The sequence below is a fragment of the Euleptes europaea genome, chromosome 3, assembly GCF_029931775.1.
Source record: "Euleptes europaea isolate rEulEur1 chromosome 3, rEulEur1.hap1, whole genome shotgun sequence".
In the NCBI taxonomy this organism is placed as follows: domain Eukaryota; kingdom Metazoa; phylum Chordata; class Lepidosauria; order Squamata; family Sphaerodactylidae; genus Euleptes; species Euleptes europaea.
Window position 1 is genome coordinate 59,404,267 of NC_079314.1, and position 27,817 is coordinate 59,432,083.

A 27,817-nucleotide genomic window follows, 5' to 3' on the forward strand; every position below is an offset into this window, starting at 1 on the left:
TATGGTCATTTTATAAAATTAGGTATGTCTGAAAAAAGTATCAAGACATATTGCTGGTATCAGAAGAACCCACTGGGACCGCCATTCAGCTCTAAGCAGCAAAAACTCAGCACTTGGGGATTGCACTGTGAATGTAATGGAAATTAAAGTTGTCCCGTGAAATTATGTGATTTTACAACTTCTAACCCCATAGGAGGAAGCATAACAAAGATATGCTGGCCATCTCCCCAACCTCACAATTTACAGGCTCTCCCTTTGAAAACATGACTGCATTCTTGGCATAGCAATAAAAATTTCATCACTATAAAATGGTTTGGATCCCACCAACAAGTTCCATGGACAGAAGGATTTATGTCCATAGAACTGTAACTCCCCCTCCCACGTCCTCCATCCTGCTGCAGCCCAAAATGCTGCCCCCCCAAGGAATTGCTTGAGAACCCCAAGAAATACCTTGGAGGGAGATGGAGGTCTGACATCAGAGGAGAGAACAGCAGAAATCCCCCACTTGAGTGTGCAGAAATTTTAGGCAGAACCCTTTTCACATGTTTAAAAGAAGTAATGAACATAGGTCAGGATTGGTTCACCAACCTCCAAGTTCAACCTACATGTCTTCATTGGAACACCTGGAATATCTACAAGCGTACAAGTATAATTTGGTAGTGCTCTCTCCCTGTGGGGAACCTGATCACACAGAAGCCCTTTTCATACCTGGGGGCTGGCAACCATGCATCATGGTAAGCATTATTCTCCAGATATCCATATTTTTTGTACGTCTGAAGAGGGATATCAGATGTATTTTGCATGTATGTATGACTTTGGTACATTAAAACCACAGCCCTGGAATATTAGGGTATGATATAGGCATTCCAATGAAGATGTACAGGTCAGGGATAGAGCTTATGGTTGCAATGCCACTCCCCTGTGTGTTCATTCTTCCTCCCTCTTCTAGGAAAGTCTGGAAAGGGATGTCTTATTTCCTATTTTTAGACTACTGTCTAAAGCTGGGGCTCATGCCTGTCCCCTGCAGGGAAACATATGGGCAACTGTGAGGAAACGACCCAGGCTGACTACAGATGTTATTTACATTATGAAAGCGGTAACTCACACTTCTCTTTCCCTGCTTGTCATATACCCAAAGCTGCCCTCAGTCCTTTTGTTCTTATAACTGGAACCTAAATCTGGCAACATTGTGAAGCATGGAACTCTTTTTTTATATTTTTAATGAATAAACTGCAATTTAGATGCTTGAACTTCCATTCCTTCAGTCATGAAGAAGGAAATCCACACTTCAAATATCAACAAGCCAAGTTTTGAAAATGAAAACTGGCAGAATTCCATAAAGCTAGTAGCAGAGGGTTCTGGGCCTTTATGAAATTAATCCACTCTACTTTACTTCATTAAATCCCCCAAACAGGTAAAGAACAAAATGTTCTCACATTCATTAATAATTTAAATGTCTGCATTTATGTAAACTACTACCTTCATATATATTGAATGGAGTTGCTAACTTATTCTAAGCAGTTCTTCTGTAAATATAGAAACTTGATAATTATCTCTTTGGACTGTTTGTTTGCCAGGTCAACAATCAGTTCTTGCACAGAGAAGGCAAAATCCACTTTGCAATAAAGTGAACTGAGTTCTAAGGGCGCTTATTCCACTTGTACCTCAAATTGGAAATGCAACAATTAGAATTATCTTGTTATATTCTCTAAAACCGTGGTTTTCAAACTTTGCTCCCTGGAGGACTAGGAGAAGCTTAGTAGAGGCTTCTCGCTGAGAAGCTCAAAATAATGGATTCACTTTCTTGGAAGCCATCTCTCTTTTGTAACAGGATTCACAGGAAGGTATGGGGCAGGCATGAGTATTGGGTGTTCCTCAGCTGCAGGTCATGAAGGCTGCACAGCTTTGAGCGCTTCTCTGAGCTACGCCCTGTGAGCCAATATTTCAGGGATTGTATGATTCCTTGGAACTTTAACATTAAATCATTAAGGGGCTTTTGCACAGCTCCATGCGAGTTGTGACTAGCTTCCACCAATACTTTGACAAAAAATAACCTTTTTTCTGGGTTGGTCCAGCTATGGAAGATGCTGAAAGTTGAGGACCTTCTCTGCTTTACCTTCCCCTCTAGCAAGCCTTAACTGCTTGCAATACTGTTTGTAATCACCAGACAATTCTCATTTGAGCTTGGAGGGGAGGGGGCAAGTTCAACATTAAACATAAATTAAAAACAGAGGATTGGATTCCCTGATGCTGCACATGTTACCCCTCCTACAGCAGTCTATTCCAGGCCTTGATTTTTGGAGTGATGGGACCTGCATAGACGAATAGCTACATGGGTTGGTGGGCTGCAGTGAGGCAATATTGCACTCTCTTCTCACTTCCATAAGCCCCATTTGCCCCTCCTCAGAGCAGCCCACCAGCTGGTTTGTCTCTTATTTTGAAATTTTCATTCAGTGATTTCTCGTGAGTTTTTCTTTGTTTGTTTGTTTTGGGTTGAGATGGTTGCTAAACTTTGCCCGGAAAAGCGCAGAGATTGCACAACTTCCTTATTCCTGAGGCTGTAAGCATTCCAGGCCAAGCCCATCATTCAGTAATGTTTCCCAGTGCAGTTCCCATGGGCACCATGATGCCTTCTTTCCTAAAGTAGAGTCAGGCCTGGCTTTCTTCCACCTTACTGGAGAAAGTGTCACTTCAGATGGTCATAGATGGCATCTTGGTCTACAGGGGACACCCATTGGTAAACAGATACCTTCATCATAAGAGGGCATTTGGCTTGGAATATCCCAAAATTTTGTGATTGGTTACAGCTCTAATGTCAACAATTTTGTGGTTGGCTACGCCCTCTGTGGTAGCCATTTTATGGTGATTCCCACTACTTGTCCTCAAAATTCAACAAGAGCTGAGAGTCTTAACAAGGTTGTAGAGGGCTGCAATAGAGCATTAAAATCACTCTTCTGGGGTATTTATGTAGTTCTTCTTTAGCAGCACTTAATCTCTCTGATTAACACAAAAGGTAGGGTTTCTAGGGGTGGTCAGCACTTCTAAGAGAATTAATGTTCATATGTTTGGACATTATGCATACATTTGCTAGAGAGTTACAAATTTCAGCAGTGTTTCTACTCGACTCCAGTATTTTTATTGTTTTCTCAATCCTGATGTAAAAATCAACAGAATTGTATCCCTCCTCCCTGCCCCTTCCACCAGTGTCAGAACTGTTCAGGTGCTCCATCATAGCATAAGAAAGAATTTACCCCAAATTGAAACCAAGCTCAAGTCTTTACTGCAAGATGGTTTATCATTTTATATGACCAGAGGGCTTAGATGAGGCCTTATCTGTCCCGATGGAAAAAACATACTGCTAGACTTGTAATACATGGATTATTTATATCAGTGGCCAATCCAATTTGTCAGTGCAGTTTAACTGCCACTCTTTTCTATTCAGGCTATTGGGACCTTTACCCGAACTCTGTTCAGCATATTAGATTTGTTGAGGCAATAAGGGTATGGTGTAGCTAGAAGGAAGCCCATAAATCATCAGATTTACAGATAGCAAACATACAGTGTTAAAGCTATTCTTGAGATATGAGGGGTATCTCTACTTTTAATATGAGTATTAAGCATAACAGAGGAACTCTACATTTGATGGTAATGTCCTTATTTTCATGGCTATACCATTGGAACATAATTTAATAGAGAACATTGTTCATTATGTATTTCTATTCTGAGTTCCTGAACACAATAGTAATAGAGTGTCTCTGAGCATGTGCAGAGGCCATATGCACACTAGGGTTACCAGCCAGTAGCCCTCAGGTGAGGGGCAGGGACATTAAAGAGTGCCATATCTCCAGAAACTTCCCAGTCCAGAGTGGGCAACCCTATGCGTTTGGTCTGCGCAAAGGGGAAACAAAAGCAAACAAGGCTATTTGATTCAAACCAGCAACATTGTGAAATTGGAAGCATCCCTAGGCATCAAATGCCCAAGAGGCAGATTTCATTAAAGAATGTGCACCTCTAAAAGCAGGCACAGAGAGGAGCTGAAGTTGGGTGAGAACAAAGGTACAAAGTCTTTGGAATTCATGCCTTAAAGTTCCTGCAGAGAATGGCATGCTATATTCTTTCCCATGATGGCATCAGGGCTTACTTTACCGAGAAGACACACCACATTGCTTAGCAGAGGGAAACTTTAGTGGGAGAAATACATTATTCCACTATATAATGTTATACTTCATCATGGGAGAAAATGGGAAGGTAGGGCTAATGAATACTTGACAAGAATCACCGCCCCACCCTTTACCAAGTGGGCTGAACTCTCTGAAGTTTAGCTACAACTGGGCAATAGTGAGGGTGAGAGAGCAATTCCCTCCATGACCCCCATTCTTGCTGAAGCCCCCTTGCCACCTATACTATTTTGGAAGGTGCCTCAATCTCATGAGCAGTTTTTAGGAAGGCACAGGAGGGTGCTGGGTGAAGGGGGAGGCTGATAAAAATTATTTCCATGAATTCACTCCAGTCACAGAAGCACTAGATCCAACCCAAGGAGCATATTAACAATATACAATTTGTAATGTGAATCTGAACATCCCAGGTTAGATTATTAGCCTTGTTCAGATCAGACTTCAGGAGAACACGCTACCCATGATCTGTAGGGTTGCCAGGTCCTTTCCCACAAATGGCGGGAGGTTTTTGGGATGGAGCCTGAGGAGGACGGGGTTTGGGGAGGGGAGGGACTTCAATGCCATAGAGTCCAATTGCCAAAGCAGCCATTTTCTCCAGGTGAACTGAACTCTGTCAGCAGGAGATCAGTTGTAATAGCAGGAGATCTCCAGCTAGTACCTGGATGGTGGCAACCCTAATGATCTGCCTAATACATGAGGTTGCCATTTTGTGCGAAAAAGTCAATGCATGTATTTTCCAGTTTTGTTATGTGCAGGTGTATAATCTTACAAATATGAATTTTCAGTTATGTATACTGAATTTGGAAACTGCATGTGTTGCCCAATTTACAGAAAATGGCCACTGCACATAAATAGAGGATCATGCATAGTACAATGTGTGGTTGGACTGCCAAAATGAAGGGCTATGGCTCAGTAGTACAGCATCTGCTTGGCATGCAATCCTGGCATCTCTGGTTAAGGAATCATGTAGTAGATGATGGAGAAAACTTCTACCTGAGACCCTAGAGAGCCACAGCCAGTTGGAGCAGAGCCTTAGTGGACCTTAGTGCCTGATTCAGTATGAGGCAACTTTATGTGCTCAAAATTGGAATGACTGACATCACAATCTGGGGACAGGGGTAGCTGTACCATGGCTGGGGATGGCACAGCCATGGCACAGCCGAACTGCCTCCTAAGCAGCTTGCTGTGCCATGGCCTGCAACCCAACAGGGATGCTCATCCAACCCCTGTTGAACCGCTGTATGTAGCTCCAAGGGCTGCGCCAATGTCTGTGCCAGCATAAGTTCATGTCAGCAAATGTGGGCGTTCCTATGCCGAAAGGGCTCAGGGAGCTGACTAATGCCAGCCCTGCCTCTCAGGTACACCCACTTTGGCGCTGGCATGCACTCCTGCAATGGAGGTGTACTGGCATGCATGGCCACCGCAACTGCACTGGTGCCCATGCGTAGCACTGCTGTGCCACTCCCAGGCACCAGTGTAAGAGCTCCGATGCCGGCATAAATACCCCTTATGCTGGCAAAAATGGCATTTATGCTAGCACCGGGATCACACCACCTCCTCAGCACTTTTGGGTCCCTCCCCTTGTGGACTGCACTGTGAGCCGGAGTACTTTTTCTTTTTTAGGTGCAGATGCAGCTCTAGTAATAACAAGTCCTTATGCATCTGGGATTAGGAGAAAGCTGTGCCACAGAAGATGTAAATTTCTGGTAGAAGCGTTTTCTGAACAGGAGGAAACTAATATGACAATAGTTTAGACGCAGAAGAGATTTAGTGAGGTCAACAATAAAACAGTAATTATTTTACACAGTGGTGTGTTAACATAGGCTATACTGAGAACTCAGTTTTTATTGGCTAATTATAATTTTAACCCTGAGACCCAAATATTCTGTATAACTGACAGATTAAAAGCAAGATTTGACAGAGTAAGCTATTTGTGGTTCTCTAGAATAAACAATGAATGTTGGCAGAATTCCACAAAGGCTTTTATTTCGAAACCATAAACTACCCTCTTACAATTTTAGCTGCTTGCAGAATTGATATGAGTTATGATTTTTCTCCACTGCGTGATTTGGTGAACGAGATCGCCTTCAGTAACAGTAGGGCAAAGTTCATGTTAACCTTCAAGGAACACTGGAAGGCTTCCATTTCCTATTTTATTGTGGTTTGATCCTGGAAATGCTTGCACTCTTCAAGCTTCAAAATGAAATAAGGCAGGAAGTGTGCCACCAGAGTTGTTTGAGAATTAGTAGCATTGTGGGTATGAGACCAAGTGATAATGAAAGGACCTCCATTACTCAGTTTGATGTGCTGGTGCTGTATATTAAAAAGGCAGTTCTTTTCCAGCACTCTGTTACTCAATGGCATCATGCCGTGACGAGGTTCCTCCCCTCCTCAAACCCTGTCCTTCCCAGGATTATTTTTGGTTCGGGTATATTGATATGCACAACTAGGGTTGCCAAGTGCCAGGTGGTGGCGGGCAAACCCCCGTCAAACCACCTGGCTGCCCGCTGATCAGCTGAGGGTCAGTGGGCAGCACATGCACGCGCGCCTGCCCGAGGCGCCACATCACATCTGGTTTACACCCAGAAGCACCGCATCGCAAGGGGCCGTTTGCCACTCAAACTCCCAGTTTGAGTGGCAAAAGGCCCATTGCGATGTGGCACTTCCGGGTGTAAACCAAAAGTACCGCGATTGCATCGGTGTGGCCACACGCATGCATGATCTCACCTCACCTCCAGCCCAAAAACCTCCCACTGGAGGAGAGGAGGGATCTGGTAAGCCTATGCATAACCCTAGCAAGGTGTAAGGTGTAATCACTTAGAAATATTCTGAGGACGTTATTACGTAAACAGAGTATAACTTTCTCGGTTCTTGTAGGTTATCCGGGATGTGTGAATATTTCTGTTACTTTCATAGGAGACATTTCCACTTGCTTCATTTTCAAACATCCTTCTAAATCAAGGCCAACGAAAGATTTATTCATTTGATTTGTATTTTAATATTATTAAATAGGTGCCATTTGAAAAGCATTCTGCAACCATGTGCCTGAGATTAATTTTCAAAAATACACATTTAAAAAGAATATCTAAAAATAGTGTTGCCAAGCAACAGGATAAAAATACGAGAATATATCCACTCTAGAAAGTACACTATTTGTACAGTCTGAAAGCATATGCAGATTAATTCTGTCCTATAAACTGGGAGTTATTTTGATGACTTTTCCCTCCCTTTAGTATGTAATTTTCAGCTAGGATTCATGACGCAGGCCCTTGAAAGCCTTTTCATTTGTGAAATGCTTGTTATGTCTGTCATGAATATGATTTGAAGATATTGGGAATTTTTTTGAAACACTGCCAATTTGTGTTTCATTATTCATTACACTCCTGAGTTGGTATTAGTATGCTGTTGGGCTCTAGAGTAATATTGAGCAGGAGTTTTTGAGATGTATCCAGATCTAGTTTATTCTCTGAAGCTTATTCCTTTGTACAAACACCATTTCCTGAGGGACAGAGTGATATTGGCAGGCCAGTAGAAATGGTAATTGTGTCGAAGAGACACAGCAAATGATGAGGTTCTCTAGTGGGAAGCTAAAAAGTGCAGAGTTTAATTACAGTCTGCAGATCCACAAACTGTGAAAAAGGAGAAGACTAGTGTATGTATTTGGCATTGATCTGTGAGTCATTATTAACTTTCCAGCAGCCTTTTCCAACATTACAGTAGATAAAGCTTTACATAACAAGAGATGCACCTTTTCTTCTATGCAATATTAAATATCCCACCTGTTATCATAAGTGTCACTTAGCAAGTGAGAGGACATAATGCAAAAGAAAACTAAACTGGGGATTTTTTTTTCTCACTTGGCACAGCTATACACTATATGGGGAAAATATCACATTTTTCTAGCTACAAGTTTCAAGGTTGAACTCTGTTTTTTTAAAAAAAAAACTTAGAAAAAAGCCACATTCTTTGCATAAAAGCATGGTGCTTTTAGGCAAAGATTGAAGATCTGACTCCCCCGCAAGAGCAGGTATAGCACAAATACTGTGCTGTGAATCAAGAAGTTCACCAGTTCAAAGTTTGCTTCTGCAATGTGTTCTCTAGGTTACCTGAAGCAAACCATTTCTAACCTGGGGTATACAATAGTCCCATATGTTCATAGAACAGCTGGGGAGGGAGAGTGGGGAGCAAGTTCACTGCCTCCATGTGATCACATGGTTGTCCACAGGGGTGACTGTGAGGAGGACGTTTCCATGTGAACACACCTTCCCTGAGCTTAGCAACATAACAACACTCACTGAGCCCAGGGAAATGACTAGTAATTCTGTATGGGTGCCTTTTTAGATGATGCTTTTGGTTTTAAATATTGTTGTTAACTACTCTGAGCATATCCAAATTGTGGGATAGAAATATTTCAAATAAATAAATTGTTTGTATCCTCATAATAAATCTGGAGGTTTAGGTTGTGCCTTTCATTTATATTTTCTTATATTATATTGTCTTCTATTTAACTGTTGGGAGGTGGGCTGTTCTTTCATATTGTCACCCTTCTCTACAGACACTGGGGGTATTTATATCAAGTAAGTGTTGCATTCCTTCTTTCTTAATGTAGGACCAAGGTATATAAGTTAAGCTTGGTCTGTTAGGAAAGGCTGTTGGAGACGCATCAAATGAGACTGCTCTGACCATGAAAATATATTAAAATCCATAAAAGATAAAGAAATATTTATGTGAAGATATCTCTGGGCGATATTTCACAGCTGAGATGGATACCCTCTTGGTTGTTGATATGGATGCAGCAGACTTGTATGGACATGAAAGAATTCCTTTATAGTAGCTGTTTCTGCCAGTCGGCAATCCTCCCTTCTCCTCTTTCTCTTGCCAGGGTTATTTCTCTAGTTTAAAGGTTCATCTGCCTTTGCAAGAACAAATACTCTGCTGGAAATTAGCCAGGAGGAAACTGAGCCTCAATGGAACTCTTATGTTAAAAGAAACGGGGGGCGGGGGACCATCTAGTGTTTCCTTCACTATTTTTGCTTCTTTGGAAGCCGAGCTTGGGACCCAGGTGGCTTGATTCTTACTTACAATAAGGCCCTTTTAAAAATTGCCACAACCTTGAACCTTCTTTACATTCCCAAATGGAACAAAGAGGTTTCAGTGTAAACCAGAAAGAGGTTTTAGGATTTCCCCCCCTTTCCTTCTTCCCGTCTTACTACATTTAGTATTAACATAGCTAGTACTTAAATACTACAGTTGCTTCCATTTTTATATTTGTTAATTAAGATATTTCCCTATAGTGTACTAAAAGCAGCTCATTTTGCACATAATAAGTGCAGAGGTTTCCATGGAATATATTGGATCCCGACTAGATTGGCAATTTTCACCAATCCCCCACCCCCAGCCTATGTCATTCGTCAGCATCCCCTTTCAACGAGGGACAGCATTTCATTCAGACCAGTGAGCTGGGCGGGTGGGGGTAGGAAGGCAGGAAAGTTCCATTCTATTGATGGAAAATTTAGTATGAATCCAACTCATAGCATGAGCTGAACAATGCCTGGCTTAGAGAAAATTAAAGTCCAGTTCTACTGTCTGCTACCAGGGCAGTCAGCCACTGGGCATCTGGAGCAGCTGCCCCAGGCCCCAAAATGAAGGGGGGCCATGCTGGGAGCCCCCACCACACTGCAATGAGCTGCCCCAGCTGCTGCTCTGAAGGCCCACTGTCACAGAGTCACCACTGATCCCCATGCTTCCTGGATGAGTCTGGGGCCCATTGTCGAATTTTGCCCAGGTTCCAAGGATTACAAAGACTACCCCCGCCTGCTGCATTGATGAATGTGTGTGTAGGATCCAATGTAAGGATGCCATTGGTAGCAGAATGACATCAGCTACCTACTACAACTCAGGGATATGATATGATACCTTTTCCTCACAGAATTCCTGACAGATGTGTATCTGGGAAAAAGTTTTTAAATTTTTTTTGTGTGTGTGCAGAATAACACCAACAGCTTTGTGACTTACAAAGTCACTTTATTTTCAGTGAGTACATCTAAAATTCAGTCTGTGAGTAATGAGCTGACAGACTGTAGAGGTAATGAATAAATCTGATGATTTTTATGCATTCTTAATGTATCGATGTGTTGTATCCTTGGATTTGCTTGAATACTTTTAATATAATGTAAGGCACTTAAAAAAAACACCTCAATCCCCCCACTTTTTGTATTTTGCTGCAAACCTAGGGATTTCTTGAGGTTTATAGAAACATCTCTGTCCCCATTGCCTGGATTTTTCGATCCACACTCTGGGGCAAGGTTATGAATAAGATATATAGATAATGTAAAATGAAACCAATTCCTGGCTCTTTAAAAAAATTCTCCCTTCTTCCTTTAGAGACTTCTTTTTCCAATGGGAGTGGTGGTGGGTAAGGCTGGATTAATTCTAGATAAGCAGCATAAGCATTTGACATTAAGAGACAGCCAAATTAGTTCTATAAAATGTGCATTGGCTCATCAATGTAAACATCTGCTGGAGCTGTTTTTCTTGGATGCCACCAAAGGAGGTAAAGCACAAAGTGATTGGTAATGTGCTCAACATTAGAAGTCTCTATAGGAACAAAATTAGAAGCCTCTGAAAAAACGTAGACCCAGCAAAACAAGACAGTGACTAACACTAGAAAGAATCAAGCACAATATCCTACCATTTCTCCCTACAATCTGATTACCAGACTTAAGAACTCAACCTTCAGTTTCATAATTAAACAATAAGCCTCCCTAGCAAAAGCTTGGATATAAGATAAGCCTCAGCTTCTAATATGAATGTGCTAGCCTGAGTAAACATTAATCCATTTTTCCTTTACTGTAGTAATGTGCATTGTTAACCCTGATGAATCATTTCCTTTTTCAAACATGGTCAGATGAGAAGAAAGAAGAGAAAATTTTAAATGATACCAGAGATTTTATAATAAACTGTACCTAGCTTTGTTTTAAATGGCACCATATTAATAAGCATATGCATAAGTTTAAGGACAACAAAAATTATACATCTATTTTTCTAACTTTATGTTTTTTTATTCTGTTATTTCCAGAGGTGTAGCTGCTGTTTCCTAGTGTTCAGCTATACTGATAGAATTAGTCTGGGAGATGTATGGTCCATTATCCTCTGCCCAGAAGGAAAAAAATGTATCCATCTAGAAGAATATCAATACTTTACATATAAAATTATTGAAATGGTAAAAAGGGAATCCAAAATACAGCCCATTACTGCACAGGAAAGGTACAAGCTAAGGTAGGCTTCTGACCTCTGGGTGGGAAAAAATCTTGGACATCTGGGGGTGGATCCTGGAGATGACAGATTTTGGGGGAGAAGAGGGAACTCAGCAGGATCTTATGCCTTCAAGTCTACCCTCTGAAGCTGCTATTTCTCCAAGGGAAGTGACCTCTGTAGTTTGGATATCAGTTATAATTCTGGGAGATCTCCAGGCTCTACCTGGAGGTTGGAAACTCTAGGCTAAAGCAAAGAATGCCATAATAAGACAATAATGTTATCTGATTTGTATCAGTTTACAAAGCATTGGCTTGGGGCGGGCCTAGCTACAACATTGGAGATTTACAAGGTGTGGCATACCAACATATCACCCTCACACAAAGGACTCCACCATCCCCACTCCGATAGAACTGATCAGAACCGATGGAATCAGCCCTCGTCTTCATCCCTTAGAAAGCATGAGGATTTCTTTCTCCTTCCTAATTCCAGTACAATATTGTAATGTCCAGTTTAACAGAAAAGCTCACTATTGAACAGATTAGAATTTGAATAAAGATATTGAAGGTACTGGTAGTCCAAAATACAGCCAGGCCCAATAGTTGCATCTTTAGGGTGCGTGGAAAGGTGTTTCTGTGTTCCATCTTACTGATCCTAAACAGCTGAGGACTCTTTAGTGAATAGTGATGTTTTTGGTTAAATGGATTCTATGTTCTTTTCCATGTCTACAGTGCTATGAAGCTATTTAATGCTGTTTTTATGGAAATATAATAAATTACTATAATGTTCAAAAAAAATTTCTAGATATAGAAGTTTCAAAAACAGCAAGTTGTATAAGAACTGTAAATAAGGCTGTTGCAAAGATTTTAGAAATAACATTTCTACAGCTATAAGAAATCCTGTGCCCACAGTTAGTAATTTTATTCATTCATTCATTACCTAGTTCAGTTACTGTATTGCACTCTTCTAGCATGAACAGCTGATGTGCCCCAAGTTACTTTCTTCATTTATAAATTCCTCTAGAAGGTGTTATATTATCAAGGGAGAAATTTCCTCTGTCTCTGCACAAATCTGATGGCACTGAATGACAGCCAATTGTAGACGTTGTATAGACTGGGTCTTTCTTACATCCTGTCTCCTTTCACATGCATTTTAATGGTCTATTCAGAAAGTGTAAATTAGTCCTCAAAGCAACCAAGAAAGATATATGGGGGGATTTATGCAAAATAGAAGAGCAGATAAATAACTGGAGAGATTCAGAAATTGTCCCTTGTTCAATCCAAACAGCTTCCCAATAAATGTAAAACTCCCTCGACCTTTTCTTCTGCATTCTTCACAAGCTACAACTGAAAAAAAACCCAGAAAAGAATAGATGGAAATTTCTCCAGTTTGTCTATAACCTTGTTTCAGTTGTGAATAAATTAGGAGGTTTAAGCAAGCAACTGTCTGACAAGTTCAGTTTCCCTTCTGGAGTATGGGGATAATCATTCGAGCCAGCATTAGTGTTACCAATCTCAGGTGGGGCATGGAGTTCTCCTGGAATGACAACTGATCTCTACACTGCTAAGGTCCCCTGGAGGAAATGGCAGCTTTGGGCAGTGGCCTCTATGGCATCACTTTCCCATGGAACTTCCTCCCCTCAAACACCACCCTCCCCAGAAATTTATCCTGAATGTGCATTGGCTCATCAATGTAAACATCTGCTGGAGCTGTTTTTCTTGGATGCCACCAAAGGAGGTAAATCTCCAGAAATTTCCCAAGCCAGAGCAGGCATCCCTAGCCAGTAGGTTAAGTATTGGATCCGGGAGACACCAATTTGATTCCCTACTCTGTTGTTGAAGCTTTCTGAGTGAACTTTGGCCAGTCACTCTCTTTCACCCTAACCTATCTCAAAGGGATGTGGTTGTGGGGATAAAATGGAGGAAGGGAGAATAATATTATAAACTGCATTGGGACCTCATCGGGGAGAAAAATATGATATAAATGTATAAATAAATAAATACTGATGTGCCTTGCAAGTTGATCATAAGACTTACTGACCTAATGGATTTGAACACTTAAAAGTGGTATGAAAGTAGAAACAGTAATGATATACACATGAACACATGAAGCTGCCTTATATTGAATCAGACCCTTGGTCCATCAAAGTCAGTATTGTCTACTCAGACCGGCAGCGGCTCTCCAGGGTATCAGGCAGGGGTCTTTCACATCACTTACCAGCCTAATCCCTTTAACTGGAGATGCTGGGGATTGAACCTGGGACCTTCTGCATGCCAAGCAGATGCTCTACCACTGAGCCACAGCCCCTCCTCTAAGTAATATAGTAATGATATTTTAAGATTTTACATGAAAAACATTTGAGGTGGGAAGTTTACCAATCTCAAGTAAGGTTATCTCCCACTCTCTAGCAGGCTCCTCTAGGAGACTGTGCAGCATTTCTGCCAAGAGTGATCACCACCCATGGCCAACTCCCTTCCAGTTCTGTTCAGGCTTGCACACAAGCATGCAACAATTGTTGGCTGGAGATATATGCATAATTCCCTTCCTGTTCTGCAAAGCCATATATTAGTCTTTCTAATATAAGCTATGTACAGGAGATACATGGCTGTTGATTTTAAACTACATTTTTCTCATAGAATTTTCACTACATATCTTTGTGGAATGCTCAGGGATTGCCAGAATGTCTGTACAGAAAATGAGGCCCCATTCATTGAATGATATAATCCATAGAGATTTTCAAAAACTCAGCTTTTGCTTCTAAACAAGTGAAAGGTTTATTTAAAAATATGCAAACTTCACTTCTTACTGACTCAACAACACTTATCTGTTGCATTCATTGGTCCATAGATTACCCATGGGACTAAAATCTCTTTCCACACCAGCATGAGAATGTTGAACCAGTTTTAATAAATTTGGAGTAGCAGGTTCTATGCTGAAAATAATATTTTAAATAATCAAAAAATGTTGTCCCCTGAAGGGAAGTGAACATCATGTCCAAAGCACTGACTTTCTCTTAAAGAAAATTTGGAGGGAGTTATTTTTTCTATGGTAATAACATCCAGATTTGAATTGCTTCATCAAGAGAAAGAGATTTCTCATGATTAGCCAAACTCCAAACACAATATACTGTATTTTTAAAAGGAAACTACTTCTCCAGATATTTGAGGGCTCTTGGGTACACATTCAGTGCCTCTGACTGTTCAGGAGGGCATTTTTATAAAAGGAATAGGGTTGCAGTTTTAACAGCCAAGAGAAAATTTAAACAATGTGTTGTATGTATTGTACTGTTTTTATAGCACTTTTTAAAAATGTTTATAATTTGCATTGAGTCTCACGGAGAAAGGAGCACTGTTAATGAAGTAAAGAGATTACTTGAAAGCACTGAGAAAGGACAGGGGTTCAGAGTGTTATATAGGTTTCCAAGTCTGAAAAATGATTCCCTGTGTTACAATAGCAGGAACATTACAGCAAATGCCCTGCTCAGCGAGGAATTTGACTAGATGGCCTTTATAGCTACCACCCCTTTCACCAGCCCAGCTCCCATATCTTTGTTATATTTTTCCCTGCCTTTCTCTGGCACATGGACTTAAAAACATGAATAACAACCTGAACTGCAGTATGACACACAAATATGGGAGGAGAAATTTAATGTCGACATTTCTTCTGCCACAAAAATACAGGGAGTGGGAAAGCATTCCCTCTGGAACTGCTGCATGTTAAGGTCACTTGCTCAAGACAGAGACAGAGCCTGTTCTCAAAACAGGTGGCTATTTCAGCAGCATCGGCCCAGCCTGTCTTGCCTTTGCAGCTTAACCTACCTCTCATCATTGTTGTAAGATTAATGTTTTTAAAGTCCTTATGCATACAGCCATAAACTCCTTAGGGGGAAAAACTGTACAGTAAATCAGTTAGATTTCCTATGAACAATCCATAGTTCAGAGGAGTACTGTTCTGAACTGTTCTCACTGCAGATAAAATGGAAAGAGTTGGAAGGATGATTAAAAAATCTAAAAATTAAGGCATGGGTACATAAAGACTGGCAAATATCTAATTTATCCAAACTAACTGATACGTTTGAAAGGTTAAGGAAACTGTTTTCTAAGTGCTGATCCATGGCTTAGTGGTGATCGGAGACTCCGCTTGATTGACATGCCATTCCCAAACACCATGGTAACATGAAACATAACTTCTATTGGAGGTAAATGGCCACAACTTAATTAACTCTCAACAGCTGTAAAGCTTTGGTGCTGCATATGGGCTGGATCCCTTCAACATCTGCCAACCCTAATGCAGCTTGATGTATACACCCTGCTCCCAGCAGTCCCGCTAGGAGCAGCCGGGGATGGTAGTACCAGAATTACCTGGGTGTGTGCCACTTGGTTGTTCCACTGCCATCTGGGAGGAGGCCACTCAGACTGCCCCCGAGCTGGGCATGTCTTACCCTCATGCCCCTCCCAGAATCCCTTATTAGGATGCCCTAAAGCAAAGGAAAGGGGCTGGCAGACCGCTTTCCTCCCAAAATAGATCCAGCCCAATGCCAACCCTGCCTCAGTTGTGACAATTATTGATAAGAACAAAATGTAACAATACAGGGTGGGAGGATGGGGATGAAAGCCAGCGACGAACTGCCTCCGCTGGCTGATCAGGCTCCCTTTATATGCTGCAGAGACGGACACAACTGAAAACCTCAGTTGAACCTTCACTCCTTAGGAATACTCTTAGATTGACGGAAGCCACCAGCAGGAGGTTTTTGGGGCACAGCCTGAGGAGGGCGGGGTTTGGGGAGGGGAGGGGCTTCAATGCCATAGAGTCCAATTGACAAAATGGCCATTTTCTCCAGATCTCTATCAACTGGAGATCAGTTGTAATAGCAGGAGATCTCCAGCTAGTACCTGGAGACTGGCAACCCTACTTGTCTGAAATGCTTTTACAAGAGATCTGACAGAGGGGAAAGAATGGGGTACTTCATAGGATCTCTCCTTCTTATTGTATAATAAATAAAGCCTTTAGATATATGGGAGAGAATAGAGGAACTCAACAGAGGAGGGAGAGGAGTGGGGTAAGCATAAGACAGTGTCTATGCATATTCCCACACACCCCCTCAAGTGAAGTAATGGCCCCAAATTAGGAGGAGAGAATTGAGGGCACTCTTCCCCAGTCAACTCAATGTGTGGATTGTCAATGAGTGGTTTCCTTGAGATATTTTGGAGGGGAAATTCTTCACACACAACCCATTTTTAATTTATGTCCTTACACGATATCCTAATTGGAACACACTAGGTTTATGCGGTAGAGAAACAGGTTTGTTATGGAAAGTGGCATCATCGCACAGCCTGGCCTCAGATGGGATAAGCAGTCCCTTAGCACTAGGGCTTCCTTGAGAGAATTTCAGGGGCATTTACAAGACACTGTAAGCATATCCCATTACGTTTAGGGGGGAGGGTAAGGGGGAAATTTGAGACAGACTAGATATATAAGATCAGAGGGAATAAGTGGCCCCCATATTATGAAGAAAGTCCCCTCCCAGCCTGAAGCATAGGAAGAGCTGAATGAGGAGGCACCACAGTGGGACTTTCCTGAGGGAAATTTGGAGAAGAGCTACTCAGTCCTTTTCATCCCCTCACCTTTCTTTTTTCATGTCCTCCACCCCACCTTGCAACCTCTGGAGCTCTCCCAGCCAGCTTTTGGGGTTTCACAGAAGCTGGCTTGGAGCAGAACTGACAGCCACCCCGCTCTTTTCATCCCTGTTCCTCCAGCCCAACTTCCCTCAGGAAGCAGATCCAGAGAGCTCAGGAGCCAGGACTTTCACGTGAGCAGCCAGCAGCTTCACAATCGCCTGAAAGCGGCAGCAGCAGCAAAAGCCACTGTGCTTGCACTCGCTTGGGGCTTTAGTGACCCACATGATCCAAAGAAGCCTCCTCTTGCCATGCCATTTTGCCATGCTATGTTGCTTTTCTTCCAGCAGGGGCTTAACTAGAAAATACACAACATTTATATGTTTGGTGTATGTATGCTCAATTTCTTTTCCTGGGAAGGAACTAAAAAACCAGACTGTCCGGTACACAACCGGACACCTGGCAGCCATAGATAGATGCCAGTACTATAACATCTTCAGCCTGTTTGGACAATCCAGTTCAGGCAGTGGAGATAAATTGTGCCTTTCCACTCTGCTGCATTGGGCAATGGAGTCCTGTATATAGAACCTTTAAGCTATACTAGAAATTGTGAAGCTGATATAAAGAGAGCCATTGTTAGTTGCTTTCCTTTGATCTTCTCAATGGCTTTTCATCTTTCTATGTATAATCCTTTCCCCCCAAGTAGTTTAATTTGAATATGGCCTACAAACACTGTGGTCCATTCAAATTCTTCAAAAACCTGAAATCCTTTCTAACAAATGTTCAGTTAAAAATATCTGGGGGAGGGAAAACACAGTGCTTCCTTTAAAAGTCTTCCACTGTATTCAGTTCAGTTTTTATTTGTTTGTTCTCGGTGGCAGGAGAAGCAACCATATGGTGTCTGCTATCTGCAATAGGATCCAGTATAGCTCACAGTAATATACTCTCTTTTTCAAAGAAGGAAAGATTGTTCCTGTTGTTATTCCATGAACTGTAAAGCTGAAGTGATTGGACAGATACTGTGCACTTCAAACACTTCAACGGAAGTTAAGAAAGGAATGGGCCTTGGGCCAATCACTGTTGTGCCAGAAAACAGGGGTGAAGACAGGTGTAATGTTTTACCAATGCAATCCTAAACAAAGTTGTACCTTTCTAAGACTATTGACTTCAATGGCCTTAGAAACAGGTAACTTTGCCCAGGACTGCACTGTAAGGCATTTATTTTGAGGGCAAAGAATATGTGTTCACACTATTTCTACCACAATTACAAATGTGTCTCTGTGCTTAAAATTACATAATGTTCCAGCATGACATCAAAATACATGACATTATTCCTGCCTGGCAGATAATTAACTTGAGAGTGTGAGCTTATGTGGGAACCTAAAAGAAAGAAAAGTCCCATAAAATATACGTGTTGCTAGGCTGTAGACTACAACTGACAGAACAATTGAATGCTCCTCTTCTACATATATCCTCCTATATGTTCCTCCTATATATACAAAACTGGTCAGCCAGGAAGAAGGTTCTAGCCTCTGAATGTGCAGGCAGTTTTGTTTTGTTTTAACATGAGAGTGCATAGGAACATTTGATTCCACGCATGAATTTTGAAATGACCCAGCTCAGAAAGAGGTTAACTTTATGGGATGAACACATGAAGCTACCTTGAACTAAATCAGACCCTTGGTCCATCAAAGTCAGTATTTGTCTACTCAGTCCAGTAGCAGCTCTCCAGGGTCTCAGGTAGAGGTCTTTTACATCACCTACTTGCCTAGTCCCTTTAAGTGGAGATGCTGGGGATTGAACCTGGGACCTTATGCATGCCAAGCAGATGCTCTACCAGTGAGCATTTTTGGATTTCCAAAAAGCTTTTGACAAAGTCCCCCACCAAAGACTGCTAAGCAAACTTCATAGTCATGGGCTAAGAGGACAAGTCCTCTTATGGATTGAGGGCTGGCTGAAAAATAGGAAGCAGAGAGTAGGAATCAATGGTCAGTTCTCACAATGGCGGGATGTGAGCAATGGGGTGCCTCAGGGAACTGTGTTGGGACCGGTGCTTTTCAACCTGTTCATCGATGACCTGGAGTTGGGGTTAAACAGTGAAGTAGCCAAGTTTGCAGATGACACCAAATTATTTAGGGTGGTTAAAACAAAATCGGACTGTGAAGAGCTCCAGAAGGATCTCTGCATACTGGAAGAATGGGCATGAAAATGGCAAATGAGATTCAATGTGAGTAAGTGTAAAGTGATGCATATTGGGGCAAAAAATCCCAACTTCGCATATACACTGATGGGATCTGTGCTGGAAGCGACAGACCAAGAAAGGGATCTTGGGGTGGTAGTGGATAGCTCAATGAAGATGTCAACCCACTGTGTGGCTGCTGTAAAAAAGGCAAATTCCATGCTGGCCATAATTAGACGAGGAATAGAGAATAAAACTGCTGATATCACACTGCCCTTGTACAAATCTATGGTGAGACCACGCTTGGAATACTGTGTACAGTTCTGGTCACCACACCTAAAAAGGATATTACAGAGCTTGAGAAGGTGCAGAAAAGAGCAACCAAAATGATTAGGGGACTAGAGCAACTGTCCTACGGGGAGCGGTTAAGATGCTTAGGGCTGTTTAGCTTGGAAAGAAGGCGGCTGAGGGGAGACATGATAGAGGTCTATAAAATTATGCATGGTTTGGAGAGAGTGGACAGGGAGTTTTTCTCCCTCTCCCATAATACTAGAACACGGGGTCATCTGCTAAAGCTGGAGGGTGAGAGATTCAAAACAGATAAAAGGAAGTATTTTTTTACACAATGCATAATTAAATTGTGGAACTCCCTGCCCCAGGATGTGGTGATGGCTGCCAGCTTGGAGGGCTCTAAGAAGGGAGTGGACATATTCATGGAGGAGAGGGATATTCATGGCTATTAGTTAGAATGGATACTAGTCATGCTGCATACCTATTCTCTCTAGTATCAGAGGAGCATTCCTATTATTTTGGGTGCGGTGGAACACAGGCAGGATGGTGCTGCTGCACTTGTCTTGTTTGTGGCTTCCTAGAGGCACCTGGTTGGCCACTGTGTGAACAGACTGCTGGACTTGATGGGCCTTGGTCTGATCCAGCAGGGCCTTTCTTATGTTCTTATGAGCCACAGCCCCTCCCCAATTTCTGTCTGTCTGGTTTTGCTCTAGGAGGTCACCATAAGTCAGGTGTCACTTGATGGCAAAAAAAAAAGGTTTACTTTATAATCTTCAGTTCAATGGTTTAAGATTCAAGTGACTATTCCTGTAATCCAACCAGTGGAACATCTGCACCATGGACAGTACCATGGCTCAAGAGTTGGAACCATTGTTCATTGTAGAGCATCTTCTTTACTTGGAGAAGGTCCCAGATTTAGTTCCTGGCATCTCCTATTAGGCTCTGATAGCAGGTGATGTGAAAGATGTTTACCTGAAAACCTGGAGAACCACTGCCAGAGCAGGCAGTGATAACCTTGATAGACCAATGATTTGACTCAGTATAAGACAGCTTCGTACGTGTGCCTGGTGTTTGCTCCTATGTCCCCTCCCAGGGGTACCCTGCTGCTTTCTGCCTCAGTGGCAGTGCTAGTTATTGCTGTGGGCGGAGTGTAATATTTGCCTATGTCCCTTACTCCATGGTCTGCAGCGCTGCCTATATGCCAGGGTGCATATCAAAATCTTTACCCTTGTCCAACAGATGCAGTACCAAAAAATAGAATAGCTTCAGTAAACTGGAACCACTGCTTATATAGAATCAAACCCCTCACCAAGTCTGTGTGCCAACAATGCTATTGTGTGAAAAACATGGAAAGACAGACCTGTTAGCACAATCCTCTTGTCTGGCTCCTAAAACAGCAGGTTGGTAGCTTGGGGGTGCTACTGGATCTGGGCCTCTTGTTGGTTAAATAGATGGCAGCAGTGGCCGGGGGTGCATTTCACCAGCTCTGGCTGGTGAGCCAACTGCGGCCCTTTTTGGATGGGAAGGGTCTTGCCACTGTGGTTGTTGCCTTGGCCACATCTAGACTAGATTACTTCACTGAATTCTATGCAGGGCTGCCCGTGATGACTGTCAGGAAGCTGCAATTGGTACAGAATGCTGCAGCCAGAATGTTGACTGGAGTGGGTCACAGGGACCATATCACTCCAGTCTTTTTCCATCTATGTTGTTTGTGTTTTAGATGCTGACCCTAAGAAATGTACTACCACTCTCCTGCTTTTGGTTTATCCATTTACCAATGGATTACAAGAGCCCCATAGGTGAGACATACTGGTGGATTGATCAGTTCAGTCATCATGTCTGGCTATTATGTAGGAATAAAATACCAAGGAAGTGTCTACCTTTGCTCTTTACCAAGACAGTGGCTCTACTTAGGGAAAAAGAAAATATTCAAGAGCCACTGACATACCCATTCAAATGGAGTTTTGGTAAAAAGCAACCATTAAAATCATACAATACCAGCAATGAAATATGCATCACTGGACCTGCACTTAGTTATTCTAAACAAAGATACAACTTTGAACTCCCACTATAACTTTCTACATGATATGTCTCTTTGTTAATTACAAAATATTCCGCATTTCCATATATTGTGTTAGTCCATTTAATTTTGTAAATTGCATTTGACGTATTAGTCTTCTGACAACTATGCATTTGTGTCAGGCTTTAGTCATCCATAGATCTTGTGTAGGGCAGATTGATTTGTTTTCTTTTTCCTTTGGAAAATTTTGATACTAAATACAGGTCTTTCAACATTTCTTCTGATGCTCATTTCATTATTGAGTGAATTCATGTATAAATGTAACAAATCCCTAACAGTCTGTCTAAATTTACATATGAGCGAATTGCCATTTTGTACTATCCAGAAGTGCCTAATTATTCTTTTTCCATCCAGTTTCAACCCTATGATGATCTACCTTGAGAAAGAAACCTTGGAGGGCATCCAGTTACTGAGTATTTGAAAGTCTATCAGGGACATTTATCCAGTCTTTCTTGAGACTCATTCCCTTTAATGGAAAGCTCTGTCTCAATACCCTTGGAGTAAATAGCTAGCACTTAAGGAAGGAAAGTTGACACCCATTTTCAGTAGGATTAGTTATGTCTATACAGTGCACTCAGTCAAAAGAAAATAAGATCCAAGACACCTTAGATCACTTAATCTTTTTCACTGAACCTTTTAGGGAAGTTTGATACCAGGGCTGGATATACACCCTGATCCATAGACTGACCACTACCTACTCAAAGCCAAGGTGAATGTAGCTCCAACATGCTGCAGGAGTGGGGACCCAGTTAAAATAGTCCACCCACAGATGCTCGTGAATCCAACTGGATTCCAGAATGCTCGGGGGGGGTGTGTTAAGGATTCCGAACACATGTTGAAGCTGCAGTGGAAGCATGGAACGTGAAGCTCCTTGAAGCTATTGACAAGGTTTCTCCTTGTCAACCTTTCCTGCCCTTGGGATGGGATTCAGTCCCCTGGTTTACCATGGAACTGGGTGATCTGAAAAGGGTTGGGAGACATCTAGAACAATGCTGGTGGAGAAGTCTTACTGAATCTGACAGATCATATTATAGAGCTCATTGTAAGACATATGAAGTGGTGGTGAAGGCGGCAAATAAATGTTTTTCCTTTGAAACTATTCAAATCAAATCAAATTTATTAATATGGTCAACTGGCCAATCACATGCCAACACATCTAAATGTCCAGACACAATAGTTTTGCACCGCAGAATCACAGGCTGCCCACACAAAAAAAGGTGTAAGATCAATAAAAGCAACCCCTGATTAAAATTATCACCTTAAAATTTAAAAATTGTAAAATATTTTAATGATCATTCTCTAATAAAGTTCTACATATTTTAATAGCAACAGTGCAGAACTTGGCTGTTTGGAGCGTAAGCTGAGGATCTTCTCCTAATAGGAGCTTCTTTGCCAAAAGCTCAACTGACTCTTCAGGGAATTTACCAAGCAAAGGGGAAATAAGCTTTGATCTAACTTTGCGGTAGAATGGGCAACATATCAGTGCGTATTTGATGGTTTCAATGTCCCCTGTCCCACACAGATAAAACCTCTCTGATCTAGGGATCTTCTTATATTTCCCTTCTAAAACAGCCGATAGTACGGCCTGACATCTGGCAAGAGTAAAGGCCTTCCTATAATTAATAGGCTCAAGATGAGAAAAGTAAGTCGCAGGTGAGACTAAGTATCTAGACTTATCAGATACTAGGAAAAATAGTGATTTTCTGAGGTCTGTCTGGCGTTCAATGTCTTCCACCCTTTGGTTCAAGTAACTTGATGCTCGATCTATGCCCATGACTAACAGGATAGGTGGAGAAAGGCCCAGGCAGGCCATTTTATTAAGGATTGTCTTTAGCCATGTTGACTGGAACGTATCCTGTAGAAGCAGGGGTAGTAGATGCTGATTGTAACATAGGTCCACCAAAAGAAAAACTTAATACACCATCTAGATAATTCACAGTGGGTAGCCGTGTTAGTCTGTCTGTAGTAGTAGAAAAGGGCAAGAGTCCAGTAGCACCTTAAAGACTAACAAAAATATTTTCTGGTAGGGTATGAGCTTTCGTGAGCCACAGCTCACTTCTTCAGATACAGCTAGAATTTACAGCTGTAAATACAGCTAGATTCAGATACAGCTAGATTCTAGCTGTATCTGAAAAAGTGAGCTGTGGCTCACGAAAGCTCATACCCTACCAGAAAATATTTTTGTTAGTCTTTAAGGGGCTACTGGACTCTTGCCCTTTTCTATTAATACACCATCTGTTCTATAAATGGACCACTTTGACCCAGTTTCCATGATGGATGTTGACAAGTTCACGGGATCTGTGAAGTCTAGATCCTTGTCCAACCTGGCTTCTAAAATCATGTAAAGACCCCATAAATGACTCCTTAGCATCTATTATAAATACATCACTAATGCAGGGTACCTTCCCTTGACCTCTCAAAGAAGTGGTTATCCATCTGCTACTTAAAAAAAACAAAAACCTATCTCCACAGAATGTGATGTAGCAGACCAATTCCAGGTTTTCTTTGATAACTCATCTGCTCTAGACCCTTTTCAGTCTAGTTTCACACCAGGTTAATGATACCCTCAAAGTCCATCCAGAGACTCCAGTTGGTACAGAATGCTGCAGCGCAGTTATTTTTGGCAGCCAGACAGAGCATGCATATTACTCCTATTCTGCAGTCACTCCATTGGCTGCCTATCAGTTACGGGGCTCAATTTAAAGTACTACTGGCTATCACATACAGAGCCCTCCATGGCTGCCAGGCTTCATTGGTTCCTCATATCTGTGGGACTGCCTCTATGGTCCACCATGACAGCTTCACTCATCTGAACAGACCCTGCAAATGGGAACAATCAGCAACTGCCTGCCTGTACATATGCATTCCCTGTTGCAACTCCCACCTTATGGAATGGTCTGCCTGATGAAATCAGGAAGGCTCCCACCCTCCTGGCTTTCCACAGGCTATGTAAAGCTGAATTATTCGCTCTAGGATCAGAGGAGCATACCTATTATATTAGATGCTTTGGGACACAGGCAGGATAATGCTGCTGCAGTTGTCTTGTTTGTAGGTTTCTTAGAGGCACCTGCTTGGCCACTGTGTGAACAGACTGCTGGATTTGATGGACCTTGGTCTGATCCAGCATGGCCTTTCTTGTGTTCTATGTTCTTATTCAGGAGGACTTTTTGCACTGTAATAATATGGTTCAGAAAAAACACCGGTTAAAGGGTTAGGGACTGTAGACTATACCACTGTGTATAGTTTGTACTATCTGTTGCTCTAAGTAAACTCCTACAAGGTCATTCTTGCCTTTGTCTAATGTGTCATGTTAATACTTGTGGTGTGCTTTACCTCTGATTGGTTTCCAGATCTTTACAATTCAAATCCTATTGCATTGTCTTCTGGATGTCCCACTCTGTTGATTATACAGATTTATTCTATGTAATCTGCCTTGAGAGAGAAAGGTGGACTATACCTTCAAAAATTGTGAGATTGGGGTAAAATTAGGACTCCTTACAACTTCAAGTCAATAGTATACATGATTTGGCAAAGTTCCAGAATCGATTGGAACTAAGAAATAGTAAAAAGGTACATTGAAAACAAGGAGACCAGGCCCGTGAACGCACCAGCAACTTACCTCGCTATTTATACGTGTCGTGTACACAAGCATCCAAAACGAAATAAAATTTCTGTTCCCACCGTGCCGCCTTTCTCAGCTTTTTTTGATAAAGTTCGCATGATTTCTGTTCCCACCGTGCCGCCTTTGTGACGCTTAAAGGGCTAAAGACCTTTCTGGTGGACAGAGCGGTCTATCAGCAGCTGTTGGCCCTGATAGCAAAGCATGGAACCTCCAGGCTCAGGAGCAGTATACCTTTGTGGGCTGCCTCCCTGATCCTTCCGGAGACGGGAAAGGAACGCGGTGCCTGAGGATGTGATCCGGCAAAGCCCTCACCGAGGCGCCTTTACTCAGAAGCAAACCCCACTGTGCACAACGAAGGGTGGTGGGGAAAGGAAGGAAGGGGACTGGCCGGCCTGGGGGAACTGCAGCGGGGCACGCCCCGATCCCAGGCTAGGTGCCTTTACTCGCAAGGAAGCCCCAGCCGGGAGCGCCTCCCTCCCTTCCCTCCCCCATTTGCACGCCTGTGACCCCTTCCCTTCCCCCGCCGGCCCTCAAATTCCGGCCCCTTCCCACTGATGCTCGCCGGCGCTACCCCTTTCCTTCCCAGTTCAGCTCTGCCCAGCTCCACATTCCTCTCCTGCAAGCCTCTTTCTCCCCAGTCGCCAAAACGGTCCCTCCTCCTTCAGCCCCCCAGCCCCCCTCCTTGCAAGACGTTCCTGCAACGACCCGTTGCATGTTCGCACTTCAAAGCTTCGCGTGAGGAAAACGTTTCATTTTAATAATTCGCCGTATAAGCGGATCCTCTTAACGCGGAGAAATTCTGCTGTGAAGACGTCTCCGAAATCCTTCGGTTGAGATGAAGTGCAAGGAAACCCCGCATAAATCGGAGCGGCAAACATGCAGTGTGGACATGGCCCTGGACTACGATTAAGGGGGATTTGAGATTGTTTAACCTAATTGCTGTTAGATTTGCTAATCTTTAATGTATTCCCACATTTAACACAAGTTACTAATTCTGTACCACAGTCCTATCTAATTATCTGCTTCCTTGTCTTTGAAAGTTAATCAGTCATTCTGTTGAATCTGAACCAAAGGCTGGTCTGGTTCCAAGTATTTAAAGTAACCAGCATTACACTTGCAAATGTGAATGCCTATTTATTGAGTGAGCTCTCTTGAACATCCTATGATGACTTCTAAGTAAACATGTATCAGATCAAGTTGCAAATAACAACAAATTACAGGAAAATGGTTGATAATAGGCAGAAAAAAGATTTTGCTGAAAAGAAATAGAATGAATCTAGTTTAATTCTGCTTCTTGCTATTGTTTTTACAACTGAAAGAACTGATCAGGATATAAAAGAGAACAGTGTGTTCTCAATTACTAGCACTGAACAGAGAATTCTGAATCACATGCTGTTTGTTGTTTTGAGGCAGACATTTTCATTTCTTAATCCTACATTATTTTCTGATTGAAAATTGGAACAATTTTTGATTGGTTTGCACTTCAATGATACAGTCCTGTGTTACCTAGGACATGATTTAGGGGCAAGTATATACCATTTTGGAAGCTGCAGCACTTCCCTTCCATACCAACCCATCCTTCAGCTGCTTTCAGTGATTTTTCAGGATTAAAATATTTGCTTCTTCAGAAAGAGGGCAGAAATTATGGCCCTCTCTCTGAATTGGCTTTGTGACAAACAGCCCATTCCTGAGTTTGGGACCTGAATAGGATTAGGAGGCGCTGTGACCCCTGTGCAAGTGTCCATGCAACTTGCGCCGTGCAAACTGGCACAGACACCAGGGTAGTTCCACTTGTGCTGGCTCGGCCTCCCGCTGGTGTCTTGTCAGCACAAGTCCTTGCGCTGGAGTCCCAGGAAGCATTCTCAGGGCATTCTTGCAGCCCGGGAATGCCCCCTTTAGCAACAGCAGTGCTGCACCAGCTTTTCATTGGTGTAGTATCTCTGTTTTCAATGGGGCTTTCTCCCCCTTTTCTTATTTTTCTTTTTAAACTTCTTTGGAGGCGCCGCAGCACTGCCACGGCCATTCCTTCCATCCCCAGCTGCTGCAGTTCACAGGAATGGGCTGTTTGTCAAATAGCCATCTTGGATTTGCTGTGTAGCATTCTAATACTGCCATGTTTACTGTGTAATCCCTGATTGAGGGTGCTTGGGCAGGAAGGTACAAAAGTAAAAATAACATTGGAAGTGCAGTAAAAAAAAACCCACTACTAACATCAGTGAAGAAAAATGCACTTAGTTGGGCATGCTGCTTTAGGTATTGTGGCACCTCTGAAGAACCTAAAAATCAATGTAGATGCATATTCAGTGCAGCCTGACTCAATTCATATAGGAAACTTGTTATACTACACTGACAGTGCAGTCTATGCAAAGTTATTCTCAGTTGATTTCAATGGGCTTTGACTGGAGGAATCCTGTGTAGGACTGCACTACTAAAACATAAAGACTTCTCAAAGCCTAACTGCCACATTGTGACATCTCAAACAGCAATTGACTTGCAATTCCAGCTTCTATGTTTTGCCATTTTCATTGGACAGAGGAGCACATGAAACAGGAAACACAAGTCAAGAGGTGCTTACCACTCGTTTTTTTTATCAGTGGATGG